General features: G+C 41.5%; 1 pseudogene; it reads left to right on the top strand.

Moving 5' to 3' along the window:
• The first annotated feature begins 1,027 nt into the window (after window positions 1-1,027).
• On the top strand, window positions 1,028-2,263 carry LOC101047184 (RNA-binding motif protein, X chromosome-like; annotated as a pseudogene).
• Window positions 2,264-15,080: the final 12,817 nt, after the last annotated feature.

Raw genomic sequence — 15,080 nt, 5'->3', positions numbered from 1 at the left:
CACCTAGATTTCAGAGGATGTATAGAAATGCCTGAAAGTCCAGGCAGAGGTTTGCTGCAGGGGCAGGGCTCTCCTGTAGAACTCTGCTAGGGAAATATGGGGTGGGAGAAGAAGAGAATTATGGAGTGGGAGCCCCCACAGAGAGTGCCTACTGGGGCACCACCTAGTGGAGCTGTGAGAAGAGGGCCACCATCCTCCAGACCCCAGAAAGGTAGATCCACCTACAGCTTCCACCCTGTGCCTGGAAAGCCACAGACACTCAATGCCAGCCCATGAAAGCAGCTGGGAGGGAGGCTATACCCTGCAAGGCTATAGGGGCAGAGCTGCCCAAGACCATGAGAACCCACCTCTTACATCACCATGACCTGAATGTGAGACATGGAGTCAAAGGAGATCATTTTGGAGCTTTAAGATTTGACTGCCCTGCTGGATTTTGGACTTGCATGGGCCCTGTAGCCCCTTTGTTTTGGCCAATTTCTCCCATTTAGAATGTTTGTATTTACCCAATGCCTGTACCTTCATTGTATCTAGGAAGTGCCTAGCTTGCGATTTTATAGGCTCATAGGCAGGAGGGACTTGCCTTGTCTCAGATGAGACTTTGGACTGTGGACTTTTGAGTTAAGACTTTGGGGGACTGTTGGGAGGCATGATTGGTTTTCAAATGTGAGGACATGAGATTTGGGAGGGGCCGGGGTGGAATGAGATGATTTGGCTGTGTCCCCACCCAAATCTCACCTTGAATTTTAACTTCCACAATTCCCATGTGTTGTGGGAGGGTTCCAGTAGGAGATAATAGAATCATGGGAGCGGGTCTTTCCCATGCTGTTCTCATGATAGTAAGTCTCACTAGATCTGATGGTTTTTAAAATGGGAGTTTCACTTGTTGCACAGTAGTGCTAGAGGCTTTGTGGTTTGGTCCTTGGATCCAGAGTCGCCACTGGTGCTGAGCTGCTAGGAAGCCCCTGTTGGTGAGCTTATTGGAGCTTGAACCCATTGTCACCCCTTCCATTTGCTGGCAAAAAAAAAAATGGTTGAAGCAGATCACACAAGAAAGCTCTTCATTGGTGGGCTTAATATGGAGACAAATGAGAAAGCTCTTGAAGAAGTATTTGGCAAATATGGATGAATAGTGGAAGTATTCTTGATGAAAGACTATGAAACCAACAAATCAAGAGGAATTTCTTTTGTCACCTTTGAAAGCTCAACAGATGCTAAGGATGCAGCCAGAGACATGAATGGAAAGTCATTACATGGAAAAGCCATCAAAGTGGAACAAGCCACCAAACCATCATTTGAAAGTGGTAGGTGTGGACCGTCTCCACTTCCAAGAAGTAGAGGCCCTCCAAGAGGTCTTAGGGGTGGAAGAGGAGGAAGTGAAGGAACCAGGAGACCTCTCTTATGGGGAGGACACATGGATGATGGTGGATATTCTATGAATTTTAACATGAGTTCTTCCAGGGGACCATTCCCAGTAAAAAGAGGACCACCACCATAAGTGGGGGTCCTCCTCCTAAGAGATCTGCACCTTCAGGACGAGTTCACAGCAGCAGTGGAAAGGGAGGAAGAGCTCCTATATCACGTGGAAGAGATAGTTACGGAGGTCCACCATGAAGAGAACTGTTGCCCTCTCATAGAGATGTTTATTTGTCCCCAGGAGATGATGGGTATTCTACTAAAGATGGTATTCTACTAAAGCCAGCTATTCAAGCATAGATTACCTAAGCTCTCATGATACAGGAGATGATGCACCACCACCATGAGATTATATTTACCGTGATTATGGTCAGTTCACAAGATGACTATCCATCAAGAGGCTATAGCAATAGCAATAGAGATGTATATGGTTGTGATCGTGACTATTCAGATCATTCAAGTGGAGGTTCCTACGGGGATTCACATGACAGGGTAACTCAGGTGGGGCTCCACCTACACGAGGGCCCCCACCATCTTATGGTGGACACTGTTGCTATGATGATTACATAGCTCATATGACAGATATGGTGGAAGTCAAGACAGTTACTCAAGCAGCCGAAGTGATCTCTGCTTGGGTGGTCATGATTGGATTGGCAGACAAGAAAGAGGGCTTCCTCCTTCTATGGAAAGGGGGTACCCTCCTCCATGTGATTCCTACAGCAGTTCAAGCTGCGGAGCACCAAGAGGTGGTAGCATTGGAGGAAGCCCATCTGATAGAGGGGGAGGCAGAAGCAGATACTAGAAACAAACAAAACTTTGGACCAAAATCCCAGTTCAAAGAAACAAACAAAAAGTGTAAACTATTCTGCCATAACTACCCAGGGACTACTAAAAGGAAAAGTCGTGTTACCCTTTTTAAATTCCCTGTTAAATTCCCCTCCATAATTTTTATGTTCTTGTAAGGAAAAAAGTAAATCATGTTTAATTTTATTTGACTTTATGACATTGCTTTTCAACAAGCAAATGTTAAATGTGTTAAGATTTGTTGTACTAGTGTTGTAACTTTTCAATTAAAAGTGTCCCTAAAGGCCACTTCCTATCTGGTTTTTCCCAGTAAATGAGGCAAGCAATTCTAAGATCTTCCACAAAATATCTAGCCATCCAGAATGGAGAGATGAATCGTTCTGTCTACTCTATGCAAGCAAGCTAGCTATTAGAGGGTGGTTGGGGTAGGCCACTAGTAAGATTTCACGGTGTCTTCCAACTGAAATCTCAATGTTCTCAGTATGAAAAACCTGAAATCAGATGCCTATGTAAGGTAAGTGCCATTCACCCAGTAAACCCAAAAAAGCAAATGGATAATGCTGACCGTTTTGCCTTTCTGACATTTCTTTGAGAGTATGCAAGAACCTCCCTTTTCTCCTCCCCCAGTAAGACCATTTAAGTGTGTGTTAAACAACTACAGAATACCAAATAAAAAGTTCGACAAAAAAAAAAAAATGGAGTTTTCCTGCACAAGCTCTTTTCTCTTGTCTGACACCATGTGAGACATGACTTTCACATTCTGCCATGATTGTGAGGCCTCCCCAGCCACACAGAACTTTAAGCCCATTAAACCTCTTTCTTTTGTAAATTGCCCAGTCTTGGGTATGTCTTTACTAGCAGCATGAAAATGGACTAATACACACCCTATACAAGAACTAACCTAAGATGGATTAAAGACTTAAATGTAAAACCTAAAACTGTAAAACCTCTGTAAAACAACCTAGGCAATACCATTCAAGACATAAGCACAGACAAAGATGTCATTCTCAAAATGCCAAAAGCAATTGCAACAAAAGCAAAAATTGACCAATGGGATCTAACTAAACCAAAGAGTTTCCACACAGCAAAGAAAACTATCAACAGAGTAAACAGACAACCTACAGAAAGGGAGTAATTTTTTGCAAACTGTGCATTCAACAAAGGTTTAATCTCCAGTATCTATAAGGAACTTAAATTTACAAGAAAGAAAACAAACAACCTCATTAAAAAGTAGGCAAAGGACATGAACACACTTCAAAAGAAGACATTCAAGCGGCCAACAATCATATGACAAAAAGCTCAACATCACTGGTCATTAAAGAAATGCAAGTCAAAACCACAATGAGATACCATCTCATACCAGTCAGAATGGCTACTATTAAAAAGTCAAAAAATAACAGATGCTGTCAAGGTTGTGGAGAGAAAGGAACACTATACACTGTTGTAAATTAGTTCAACTATTGTGGAAGACACTGTGGCAATTCCTCAAAGATCTAAAGACAGAGATACCATTCGACCCAGCAATCCCATTATGGCTATATGCCGAAAGAAATATAAATCATTCTATTGTAAAAACACACACATGCTTATGTTCATTGCAGCACTATTCATGACAGCAAAGACACAGAATCAACCTAAATGCCCATCAATGATAGAATGGATAAAGGAAATGTGGTATATATACACCATGGAATACTATGCAGTCATAAAAAAGAACAAAATCAAGACCTTTGCAGGGACATGGATGGAGCTGAAGGGCATTTTCTGAGCAAACAAGCACAGGAACAGAAAACCAAATACTGCACGTTCTCACTTATAAGTGGGAGCTAAATGATGAGAACACATGGACACATAGAGGGGAACAACACACACTGGGGCTTATAGAAGGGTGGGAGGAGAGAGACAATCAGGAAAAACAACAGAAGAGTACCAGGCTTAATACCTGGATGATGAAATAATCTGTACAACAAACCCCATGATACAAGTTTACCTATGTAACAAACCTGCACATGTACCCTTGAACTTAAAAGAGATGGAGGCCAGGCATGGTGGCTCATGCCTATAATCCTAGCACTTTGGGAGGCTGAGGTGGGCAGATTACCTGAGGTCAGGAGTTCAAGACCAGCCTGGCCAACATGGTGAAACCCTGTCTCTACTAAAAATACAAAAAACTAGCCAGGTGCAGACTCGGGAGGCTGAGGAAGGAGAATCACTTGAACCTGGGAGGCAGAGGTTGTGATGAGCCAAGATTGTGCCACTGCACTTCAGCCTGGGTGACAGAGCAAGACTTTGTATCCAAAAAAAAGACAAAGAGAGACAGATTGAAAAAATCATTACATATTCAAAAGTATATTTTTTTAAATGTGCTAGGCTGCGGGTGGTGGCTCACTCCTGAAATCTCAGCACTTTGATAGGCTGAGGTGGGTGAATCACTTGAGCCCAGAAATACAAGACCAGCATGGGCAACATGGTGAAACTCCATGTCTACAAAAAATACCAAAAAATTAACTGGGCATGGTGGTGCATGCTTGTATTCCCAGCTACCCAGGAGACTGAGGTGGGAAGATTCACTAGAGCCCAGGAGGCTGAGGCTGTGGTGAGCTGTGATCAGGCCACTGCAAAACTCTGTCTGAAGGAAAAAAAAAAATGCTGGATAGTACATGTTGTATACTCAGCAAACGATGCATGAGAACATACTTATAAAGCTTACTAAAATGATTAGCAAAAATTAGGCGGCCATTCTGCATATCTCTTGGTGCATCCTCTGGGGCCTACAGACTTAACAGCTAGTCATGCACACCTGCCTTTCTGAAGATTTCCCTCTATTTAACTTCTCACTAATGCCTTATAAAATGTTACATTTCTTGGCTTCCTCTCTGCAGAAAAACACAGATTAATTATAACATCCTATTAAATCTATGAGTTTTTAAAAATATGTCACCTAAATCAAATTTAATGATTCCCCAAAGTACTAATGACTATTAGTACTATTAATAATGAATATTAGTATAAATGACTAATATTTATGAATAGCAGTCACCGAATGTATAACTGTGTCATGTAAGTGGCCTACTATAACTTCTAATTGGTTTTTTTTTTTTTTTTTTTTTTTTGAGACGGAGTTTCGCTCTTGTTACCCAGGCTGGAGTGCAATGGCGCGATCTCGGCTCACCGCAACCTCCGTCTCCTGGGTTCAAGCAATTCTCCTGCCTCAGCCTCCCGAGTAACTGGGACTACAGGCATGCGCCACCATGGCCAGCTAATTTTTTTATTTTTAGTAGAGACGGGGTTTCACCATGTTGACCAGGATGGTCTCGATCTCTTGACCTCGTGATCCACCCATTTCGGCCTCCCAAAGTGCTGGGATTATAGGCGTGAGCCACCGCCCAGCATAACTTCTAATTGTATGCTGCACTTAAGCACACACATCAAAAGTTTCCTGGAAAATTAACGCTCATAACAAGCCATGAATAAAGTGAGGTTCTTTGCTCTCCTTGAACAGTATCTTTGTGAATTCCTAACTAATTCTCCCAATTTGCAATTCCCAGTTTGAAGCAGCAATTCTCTTCCCTCGTTAGTCTTTTAGAGAAACTAAGGCAGTCCACAAAGCCTCCCAGGAGGAGTTCTTTCATCCAGAGATTGACAATTTAGAAGAGCAAAATCACTGTGAACAAGTGAAAAGACACCCATCCCCTGGAAATGCCCTTGAGATAAGATGAAAGATTCTCTTTCAAGGCATGGGCACCTCCTCCTTCATGATAAGGGCACCAGCAAGCATGGAGCAGAGCATTAGCAGATTATACTCCTGTAAAAGGGGATAGGTGTTCTATTCTTATTCCCCTCCCACAAGATCAACCCCAAAAATGTAGAGAAGGAAAACTAAGAAATTCCTAATGAGGGAAATGCTTTGAAATTGTATGTGCAGGGTATGGTGGTTTTGGCCAGGGCAAAGGGCAATCCAGCAAGAAAGGATAGAAGAGAAGGAGAAATGTTAGAGCTCTGTTTTGGCTTCTCTTCCCCTGCTATCTTGAAACAAATAGTGCCTATTCTCAAGCCTGAAGTGACTCAGATCCACTAGTGTGCTGGAGCTGGTATAGTGACTCTCAATAGCCAGTTGTTAAATTTTCAAACTAGTTGTTAAGATAGTCATTATTAAACATTAAATTGTGTAGTTATTATCGGCCAGGCCTAGTAACTCACACCTGTAATCCAAGCACTTTGAGAGGCAAGGCAGGCAGATCACTTGAGCCCAGGAGTTTGAGACCAGCCTGGCTAATATGGTGAAATCCCAACTCTACTAAAAGTCAGAAATAAGCCAGGCATAGTGGCACACACCTGTAATCCCAGCTACTCAGGAGGCTGAGGCAGGAGAATCACTTGAACCTGAGAAGCAAAAGTTGCAGTGAGCTGAGGTTGCGCCACTGCACTCCAGCCTGGGCAACAGAGAGAGAAATCGTCTCAAAAAAAAGTTATTATTGCCGGGTGCGGTGGCTCAAGCCTGTAATCCCAGCACTTTGGGAGGCCGAGGCGGGTGGATCACGAGGTCAAGAGATCGAGACCATCCTGGTCAACATGGTGAAACCCCGTCTCTACTAAAAAAATACAAAAAAAAGTTAGCTGGGCATGGTGGCACGTGCCTGTAGTCCCAGCTACTCAGGAGGCTGAGGCAGGAGAATTGCCTGAACCCAGGAGGCGGAGGTTGCGGTGAGCCGAGATGGCGCCATTGCAGTCCAACCTGGGTAACAAGAGCGAAACTCTGCCTCAAAAAAAAAAAAAAGTTATTATTTAAATAAGTCATATTAAATACCAAGATATTTGTGTTTATAGCACCGTTATTCACAATAGACAAAAAGTGGAAGCAAGTGTCCATGGACAGGTGAATGGATAAGCAAAATGTGGTATATACATACAATGGAATATTATTTAGCCTAAAAAAGGAAGGAAATTCTTATGTATGCTCTAACATGGATGAACCTTGTGGACATTATGCATAGTGACATAAAACAGTCACAAAAATACAAGTAATTCCACTTACATGAGATACCTAGAGTCAAATTCATAGAGGCAGAAAGTAGAGAGTAGTTGCTAAGGGGTAGGAAAGGAGAAAAATGGGCAGCTAGTGTTTAATGGGTACAGAGTTTCAGTGTTGCAAGATGAAAAAGTTCTGTAGCTCTGTTTTACAGCAATGTGAATATACTTAAAACTATAGAATTGTATACTAATAAATGGTTAAGATAATACATTTTATACTATGTGTATGTTACCACAATTTAACATTTTCTTAAATTCAAAAAATAAAAAGGCAATTAAGTCCCAATTTCCTGGTTTTTGTAATATATAATTAAGTAAGATATTACTGGCTGGGTCTGGTGGCTCACACCTCTAATCCCAGCACCTTGCGAGACTGAGGCAGGCAGATCGCTTGAGTCCAGGAGTTTGAGACCAGCCTGAACAACATGGCAAAACCCCATCTCAACAAAAAATAGAGAAAATTAGCCAGGCACCGTGGCACACACCTGTAATTCTAGCTACTCAGGAGGCTGAGGCAGGAGGATTGCTTGAGCCCCAGAGGTGGAGGTTGCAATGAGCCCTGCATGACGGTGCCACTGCACTCCAGCCTAAATGGCAAAGCAGAGTAAGACCCTGTCTCAAAAAAAAAAAAAAAAAAAAAAAGTTATCATCATGGGAAGCTGGAGAATGGGTACTGTGAATGTTGTCAGGATCCAAACAGCGTCACTGATGTTAAGAAAACCCTGACAAATAGAACCAAGAAAGGCATGAAGAGAGGTTCTCATGCTTACATGCTTGATAACAAAAACAAGTCTACAAAAAAACACAAGTTTGCACAAACGCCATCACAACCTTACACAAAAAAATTTTTCTGCAATAATATCCTGCCCAGCAACTGCCTGTCCAACCTCAAACTACTGTCACCCTTGTTATTTATCTTTTTAACCAAGGATAATTATTTCAAAACAATTAGGAGATCCTCCTCACTTTTTCCTTTAAAAACCTTTGTCTTGGGCCGGGCGCGGTGGCTCAAGCCTGTAATCCCAGCACTTTGGGAGGCCGAGGCGGGTGGATCACGAGGTCAAGAGATCGAGACCATCCTGGTCAACATGGTGAAACCCCGTCTCTACCAAAAAAAATACAAAAAATTAGCTGGGCATGGTGGCACGTGCCTGTAATCCCAGCTACTCAGGAGGCTGAGGCAGGAGAATTGCCTGAACCCAGGAGGCGGAGGTTGCGGTGAGCCGAGATCGCGCCATTGCACTCCAGCCTGGGTATAAAGAGCGAAACTCCGTCTCAAAAAAAAAAAAAAAAAAAAAGAAAAGAAAATATTTTCAACAAATGGTGCTGTAACAACTGGACATCCACATGCAAAAAAGAAAAATTTAGTCTACACACAGACTTTTCACTCACAAAAATTAACTCAAATTGGATTACAGATGAAAATGTAAAATGGAAAACTATAAAATCCCTGGAATATAATATAGAAGAAAATCCAGATGACCTTGGGTTTGGTAATGACTTTTTAGCTATAACATCAAAGGCCCAATCCTTGAAAGAAATAATTGATAAGCTGGACTTCATTAAAATTACAAATTTCTACTCTGTGAAAGACACTGTTGAGAGAATGAAATGACAAACCATAGACTGGGAAAAAATATTTGCAAAAGACATATCTGACAAGGAATTGCTATCAGAATATATAAAGAACTCATAAAACTCAACAACAAGAAAACAAACGACCCAATTAAAAATCAGCAAAAGGGCCAGGCGCAGTGGCTTCCACTTGCAATCTCAGCACTTTGGGAGGCCGAGATGGTGGATCACTTGCATTCAGGAGTTCGAGCCCAGACTGGCCAACATGGTGAAACCTTGTCTCTACTAAAAATACAAAAATTAGATGAGCATGGTGGTGCATGCTACTCAGAAGGCTGAGGAAGGAGAATTACTTGAAGCAGAGGTTGCAGTGATCCAAGACTGCACCACTACACTCCAGCCTGGGCAATAGAGTGAGACTCAATCTCAAAAAAAAAAAAAAAAGGTGGGGGGAGCAAAAGGGCCAGGCACAGTGGCTCATACCTATAATCCCAGCACTTTGGGGGGCAAAGGCGGGTGGATCATTTGCATTCAGCAGTTCTAGAGCAGCCTGGCCAACATGGTGAAACCCAGTCTCTACTAAAAATACAAAAATTAGCTGGGCATGGTGGCACACACCTATAGTCCCAACTACAAAGGAGGCTGAGGCAGGAGAATCACTTGAACCCAGGAAGCGGAGGTTGCAGTGAGCCAAGATCTACCGCTGCACTCCAGCCTGGGTGACAGAGACCACATCTCAAAAAAAAGAAAAACAGAAAGTCTCAAAAAAAGACTACATCTCAAAAACAAAACAAAACAAAACAAAACAGAAAGATCTGTCATCAAAGGATACAGATAGCAACCAGCATATGAAAAGATTCTCAACATCATATGTCATTGGGGAATTAAAACAATAAAATGCCACTAACTAGGCCAGGCACAGTGGCTCACGCCTGTAATCCCAGCACTTTGGGAGGCCAACGTGGACAGATCACCTGAGGTCAGGCGTTCCAGAGAAGCCGGGCCAAAATGGTGAAACCTTGTTTCTACTAAAAATACCAAAATGAGCTGGGCACGGTGGCAGGTGCCTGTAATCCCAGCTACTTGAGGGGCTGAGGCAAGAGAAACGCTTGAACCTGGGAGACGGAGGTTGCAGTTGAGTTGAGTTCATCCCACTGCATTCTAGCCTGGATGACAGAGCAACACTCTGTCTCAAAAAAAATAAATAAATAAAAACACCAACACCACCAAACACTGGTGAGAATGTGGAATATCAGGGACTCTCATTCATTGCTTCTAGGAATACAAAATGGTACAGCCACTTTGGAGGACAACTTAGCAGTTTCTTACAAAACTAAACCTACTCTTACAAAAAGCAGTGCAGCAATCATGCTCCTATGTGCTTACTTAAATGAGTTGAAAACTTAGGCCCACAGAAAAACCTGCACATGGATTTTATAGCAGCTTTATTCATAATTGCCAAAACTTGTAAGCAAACCAAGTGTCCTTCAGTAGGTGAATGAATAAATTAAATGTGATACATCCAGTGAAATATTATGCAGTGCTAAAAAGCAATGAGCTATCAAAACATGAAAAGACCTGGAAGAACCTTAAATGCATATTGCTAAGTGAAAGAAGCCAACTGAAAAGACTATGTAGTTTATGACTCCAACGACTTGACATTCTGGAAAAGGCAAAACTATGTATGAAGACAGTAAAAAAAATCAGTGGCTGCCAAGAGTTAGTGGGGAGGAAGGAATGAAAAAGTAGAGCCTAGAGAATTTTTAGGACAATGAAACTGTTCTGTATAATACTACAACATGTCATTATATTTTGCCAAAACCCATACAACACCAAGAGTAAACTGTAATATAAAACTATGGGCTTCAGGTGGTAATGATGTGTCAATGTCATGGTTTATAAGAAAGTACCAGCCAGGCATGGTGGCTCACCCCTGTAATTTCAGCACTTTGGGAAGCTGAGGTGGGCAGATCACGAGGTCAGGAGTTTGAGACCAGACTGACCAACATGGTGAAACCCCATCTCTACTAAAAATACAAAAAATAGCTGGGCGTGGTGGTGCACACCTATAATCCCAGCTACTTAGGAGGCTAAGGCAGGAGAATTGCTTCAACCTGGGAGGCAGAGGTTGCAGTGAGCCAAGATTGTGTCATTGCACTCCAGCCTGGGGGACAGAGTGAGACTCTGTCTCAAAAAAAGAAAAGAAAGAAAGAAAGAAAGAAAATACCAATTTGGTGCAGAATGTTGATAGTGGTGGAAGATGTGCACAAAGTCCAGGATAGGTATGTAGGAACTGTCTGTACTTTCCATTCAGTTTTGCTATGAATCCAAAACTGCTCTAAAGAAAAGCTTACTTATTAAAAATCCATATAGAAAATACAAGGTACCCAAATAGTCAGGTAATCTTTAAAAAGAACAATGTTGGAGGACTCACACTTCTCAGTTTCAAAACTTAAGACGATAGGAATTAAGACATTGTGGTATGGACCTAAGTATAAACATATGGGTCAGTAAGATAAAATGAAGAGTCCAAAATTAAAGCATCACATTTATAAAGTCAATTGATTTTGTAAAGGGTGCCAAGACAATAAGGAAAGAATAGTCTTTTTTTTTTTTTTTTTTTAGTCCCATGTCTAATGGAAAAGAATAGTCTTTTTAAAGGATACTGAAACAACTGGACAGCCACACGCAAAGCAGTGAAGTCGAACCTCATGCCACATACAAAGAGTTAACTCATAATGGATCAAATATGTAAATTTAAGACTTAAAGCTATAAAAGGTTTTGAAGAAAATATAAGCAAAAAACTCTGTGATCTTAAACTCTGTGATTAGACAATGGTTTCTTAGATACCAAAAGCTGGTGAGATTGTGAAATGGCTCAGCCACTTTGGAAAAGTTTAGCAGTTCCTCAAAATGTTAAACACAGAGTAACCATATGACCAATTGAGTAACCATAAAAGCAAGTCCACTCCCAGGCATACAACTAAGAGAAATGAAAACATATATCCACACAAAAAATTGTCCATGAATGTTCCTAGCATCATTATACATAATAGCTGAATGTGGAAACAACCCAAAGTCCCCCTCAACTGATGAATAGATAAACAAAATCTGGCATATCTAAACAACAGAATATTATTTAGCAAGAAAAAAGAATGAAGTTACTGTTACCACATCATGGATGCTAAATGAAAGAAGTCAGTCACAAAAGACCATATATACTGCATTACTCCATTTACACAAAATGTTCAGGATAGGCAAATCCACAAAAACAGAAAATACATAGTGATTGCCGAGGGCTGGGGATAGGTGGGTTTGAAAGGAAACAGGGAGTCACTGTCTATGGGTAAATTGCAGAAGCCTTTTTTTTGAGACGGAGTTCACTCTTGTTGCCTGGGCTGGAGTGCAATGGCATGAACCTCTGCCTCCTGGGTTCAAGCAATTCTCCTGCCTCAGCCTCCCAAGTAGCTGGGATTACCAGCATGCCCCACCACGCCCAGCTGATTTTGTATTTTAAGTAGAGACGGGGTTTCTCCATGTTGCTCAGGCTGCTCTTGAACTTCCAACCTCAGGTGATCTGCCCACCTCAGCCTCCAAAAGTACTGAGATTACAGACATGAGCTTCTAGTGCCCAGCTTCTTTAAGCTTCATTTTATCCCTAAATACTTAGTCATGCATGGCCCTAAGAATAAAGACATTCTCCTATAAAACCACAACCAATTATCTATCCAGGAAAATTAAAAAATCAATAATGTTATTTAATATACAATTTATATTCAAATCTCCCTAAATGTCCCCAAAATGTCTTTTATTAGCTTGTGTAGCTGTTTTTTAACCCAAGATTTGATTATTAGTAGTGCATTGCATTACATTAATTCTCTTTTGCCTCTTTTAATCTAGAGCAGTTCTCATACCTTTTGATGGTAGTGTTTGTTGTTTATGAGGTTGGTAGTGGTGGTGATACTGATGTTTCTCATGACATTGACTTTTTGTTTTAACAGTTCAGCCCAATGTTCTTTTTTTTTTTTTTTTTTTTTTTTGAGACGGAGTTTCGCTCTTGTTACCCAGGCTGGAGTGCAATGGCGCGATCTCGGCTCACCGCAACCTCCGCCTCCTGGGTTCAGGCAATCTCCTGCCTCAGCCTCCTGAGTAGCTGGGATTACAGGCATGTGCCACCATGCCCAGCTAATTTTTTGTATTTTTAGTAGAGACGGGGTTTCACCATGTTGACCAGGATGGTCTCGATCTCTCGACCTCGTGATCCACCCGCCTCGGCCTCCCAAAGTGCTGGGATTACAGGCTTGAGCCACCGCGCCCGGCCCCAATGTTCTTATAAAGTGCTCCACATTCTGGACTTGAGATTTATTTTTGATATCTGATTGTTTCTTCATCCCTAGATTCAGATTAAACATTCCTGGCAAGAACAATACGTAGATGGTGTTGTGTATTTCATTGTATCACCATTAGTGATGGATGCTGTTTTTGTTAAGATACTTAATGTACTATCAGACCTCTTCATCATAAATGAAGTCTATCTTTCCCCTTTGCAATTAATAAATTACTTGGAAGTGATACTTTGAGACCATGTCCCCAGTTTTTCACCAGTGGTGTCAGCATGCATTGATAATCCTTGCCTGAATCAGTTTTTATGTTGTGAATTGAAAAATAGTTACTTTTTTTCTTTGATTATTTCTTCTATGTTTACTAGTTGGAACTTTGTTTTTTGTTTTTGTTTTTGTTTTTGTTTTTGAGATGGAGTTTCGCTCTTGTTACCCAGGCTGGAGTGCAATGGCACGATCTCGGCTCACCGCAACCTCCGCCTCCTGGGTTCAGGCAATTCTCCTGCCTCAGCCTCCTGAGTAGCTGGGATTACAGGCACGCACAACCATGCCCAGCTAATTTTTTGTATTTTTAGTAGAGACGGGGTTTCACCTTGTTGACCAGGATGGTCTCGATCTCTTGACCTCGTGATCCACCCGCCTTGGCCTCCCAAAGTGCTGGAATTACAGGCTTGAGCCACCACACCTGGCCTTGTTTTGTTTTTTTTTAAAAAAGCATTTCTCTCTTTCATATCAATATAGACTTACAGATTTCTTTCCCCATGTATTATGACCATTATTAATTTATTTTCCTTTTTAAGACAGGGTCTCACTCTGTCTCCCAGGATGGGGTGCAGTGGTTTGATTTTGGCTCACTGCAACCTCTGCCTCTTGGGCTTAAGCCATCCTCCAGTCTCAGCCCCCCAAGTAGCTGGGATTAGAGGCACACACCAGCACGCCTGGCAAATTTTTCTATTTTTAGTAGAGACAGGGTTTCACCATGTTGCCCAGGCTGGTATCAAACTCCTGAGTGCAAGCAATCCACCCCGCTTCTGCTTCCCAAAGTGCTGGGATTAAAGGCCACTGTGCCCAGGCTATGATTAATCATGATTATGCTCATGTTGTCCCAAATTTGGCCACAGGGAACCCTCCGACCTAACTCCTATGTCTTTTTGACATAACCTCTTCAGTCTTTGAGCACTTCCACTTCCCAGGCTACAACCACAGCAAGATGCTCCATGCTCACCTTGAACTTTCCCTGCCCTACACCTGGAATCAGCCATTTCTCTCACTGAAACCTGATGCCTTCTAGTAGAGAATGGTATTTAAAAACCAAGAGCTGAGTGTTATTCAGTGTTTCCTATTACTAGTCCTTGACAGTAAACAGAGCTAGATTTTCTTCTAAAAAAAAAAAAAATCATCAGGATAGACATATTTCTCAATTTTACAGAGGTTCTTTATCAACTTTTCCATTCCATGTGTTTATCGCTCTTCTTCCATAATGAAAACCTTGATTCCCATTCAAACCAATATCTTTACTCGTTTGGGCTACCTACTATACACATGAGAAGTAATTTCACCATTACAACAACAAGTTTATGAGATAAAATTCTTAATTTATTTGCATTTGTTCCTTGTCCTTAGAATTCATCCTATTAAGGATATAGGATCAGTGTGCTGTGTTCAAAAGAAACTTGAATTATATTTTCTGTGTGTTTATGATTTTAATATTTATACACTATTTGCTTCATTTTGTTCTCGTGTTTGGTTTTAGGGTCTGCTTTTCTATCTTTTTTATTTACTTTTAGATTATTAACTCCTGAGTGTTTCCTGTCTTTCTTCATCCCTATCCATAATAAAAGGGCCGGGCATGGTGGCTCATTCCTGTAATCCCAGCACTTTGGGAAGCTGAGGGAAGTGGATCAGTTGAGGTCAGGA

Source organism: Saimiri boliviensis, chromosome 1 (assembly GCF_048565385.1).
Source record: "Saimiri boliviensis isolate mSaiBol1 chromosome 1, mSaiBol1.pri, whole genome shotgun sequence".
NCBI classification, from domain to species: domain Eukaryota; kingdom Metazoa; phylum Chordata; class Mammalia; order Primates; family Cebidae; genus Saimiri; species Saimiri boliviensis.
The sequence above is the reverse complement of the archived record's forward strand: the minus strand, read 5'-3'. Positions and strand labels throughout refer to the sequence as shown.